This window comes from Leptodactylus fuscus, chromosome 5, assembly GCF_031893055.1.
Source record: "Leptodactylus fuscus isolate aLepFus1 chromosome 5, aLepFus1.hap2, whole genome shotgun sequence".
Lineage (NCBI taxonomy): Eukaryota > Metazoa > Chordata > Amphibia > Anura > Leptodactylidae > Leptodactylus > Leptodactylus fuscus.
In genome coordinates, this window is record NC_134269.1 from 211748789 (window position 1) to 211751437 (window position 2649).

Below are 2649 nucleotides of genomic sequence, written 5' to 3' on the forward strand. Positions count from 1 at the left end.
TATATATATGCGAGCACCATGTGTATATATAGGTCAGAGCCAGAATCAGTATGAGAGGTCAGAGCCAGAATCAGACTGAGAGGTCAGAGCCAGAATCAGTCTGAGTGGTCAGAGCCAGAATCAGTATGAGAGGTCAGAGCCAGAATTAGTATGAGAGGTCAGAGCCAGAATCAGTCTGAGAGGTCAGAGCCAAAATCAGTATGAGAGGTCAAAGCCAGAAGCAGTATGAGACGTCAGAGCCAGAATCAGTCTGAGAGGTCAGAGCCAGAATCGGTATGAGAGGTCAGAGCCAGAATCAGTATGAGAGGTCAGAGACAGAATCAGTCTGAGAGGTCAGAGCCAGAATCGGTATGAGAGGTCAGAGCCAGAATCGGTCTGAGAGGTTAGAGCCAGAATCGGTCTGAGAGGTCAGAGCCAGAATCGGTCTGAGAGGTCAGAGCCAGAATCGGTATGAGAGGTCAGAGCCAGAATCAGTATGAGAGGTCAGAGCCAGAATCAGTATGAGAGGTCAGAGCCAGAATCAGTGTGAGAGGTCAGAGCCAGAATCAGTATGAGAGATCAGAGCCAGAATCAGTCTGAGAGGTAAGAGCCAGAATCAGACTGAGAGGTCAGAGCCAGAATCAGTATGAGAGGTCAGAGCCAGAAGCAGTATGAAAGGTCAGAACTGGAATCGGTATGAGAGGTCAGAGCCAGAATCAGTATGAGAGGTCAGAGCCAGAATCAGTATGAGAGGTCAGAGCCAGAAACAGTCTGAGAGGTCAGAGCCAGAATCAGTCTGAGAGGTCAGAGCCAGAATCAGTCTGAGAGGTCAGAGCCAGAATCAGTATGAGAGGTCAGAGCCAGAATTAGTATGAGAGGACAGAGCCAGAATCAGTCTGAGAGGTCAGAGCCAGAATTAGTATGAGAGGTCAGAGCCAGAATCAGTCTGAGAGGTCAGAGCCAGAATCAGTATGAGAGGTCAGAGCCAGAATCGGTATGAGAGGTCAGAGCCAGAATTAGTATGAGAGGACAGAGCCAAAATCAGTCTGAGAGGTCAGAGCCAGAATTAGTATGAGAGGTCAGAGCCAGAATCAGTCTGAGAGGTCAGAGCCAGAATCAGTATGAGAGGTCAGAGCCAGAATCAGTCTGAGTGGACAGAGCCAGAATCGGTATGAGAGGTCAGAGCCAGAATCAGTATGAGAGGTCAGAGCCAGAATCAGTATGAGAGGTCAGAGCCAGAATTAGTATGAGAGGTCAGAGCCAGATTCAGTCTGAGAGGTCAGAGCCAGAATCAGTCTGAGAGGTCAGAGCCAGAATCGGTATGAGAGGTCAGAGCCAAAAGCAGTATGAAAGGTCAGAACTGGAATCAGTATGAGAGGTCAGAGCTAGAATCAGTGTGAGAGGTCAGAGCCAGGTCGAGCGAATATATATGCGAGCGCATATATATGGGACACCCGCGCATATTTATATATAAATATATGCATATATATAGAGGGTGTCCCAAAAAAATGCGCGCGCACATGTGCGCAGGTGTCCCATATATATTCGGGCGCATATATATGCGCGCGCATTTTTTTTAGGACATCCAGTATATATATGCGAGCACCATGTGTATATATAGGTCAGAGCCAGAATCAGTATGAGAGGTCAGAGCCAGAATCAGACTGAGAGGTCAGAGCCAGAATCAGTCTGAGTGGTCAGAGCCAGAATCAGTATGAGAGGTCAGAGCCAGAATTAGTATGAGAGGTCAGAGCCAGAATCAGTCTGAGAGGTCAGAGCCAAAATCAGTCTGAGAGGTCAGAGCCAGAATCAGTCTGAGAGGTCAGAGCCAGAATCGGTATGAGAGGACAGAGCCAGAATCAGTATGAGAGGTCAGAGCCAGAATCAGTCTGAGAGGTCAGAGCCAGAATCGGTATGAGAGGTCAGAGCCAGAATCGGTCTGAGAGGTCAGAGCCAGAATCGGTCTGAGAGGTCAGAGCCAGAATCGGTCTGAGAGGTCAGAGCCAGAATCGGTCTGAGAGGTCAGAGCCAGAATCCGTATGAGAGGTCAGAGCCAAAATCAGTATGAGAGGTCAGAGCCAGAATCAGTATGAGAGGTCAGAGCCAGAATCAGTATGAGAGGACAGAGCCAGAATCAGTATGAGAGGTCAGAGCCAGAAGCAGTATGAGAGGTCAGAGCCAGAAGCAGTATGAGAGGTCAGAGCCAGAAGCAGTATGAAAGGTCAGAACTGGAATCAGTATGAGAGGTCAGAGCCAGAATCAGTGTGAGAGGTCAGAGCCAGAATCAGTATGAGAGATCAGAGCCAGAATCAGTATGAGAGGTCAGAGCCAGAAGCAGTATGAAAGGTCAGAACTGGAATCGGTATGAGAGGTCAGAGCCAGAATCAGTATGAGAGGTCAGAGCCAGAATCAGTATGAGAGGTCAGAGCCAGAATCAGTCTGAGAGGTCAGAGCCAGAATCAGTCTGAGAGGTCAGAGCCAGAATCAGTCTGAGAGGTCAGAGCCAGGTCGAGCGAATATATATGCGAGCGCATATATATGGGACACCCGCGCATATTTATATATAAATATATGCATATATATAGAGGGTGTCCCAAAAAAATGCGCGCGCACATGTGCGCAGGTGTCCCATATATATTCGGGCGCATATATATGCGCGCGCATTATTTT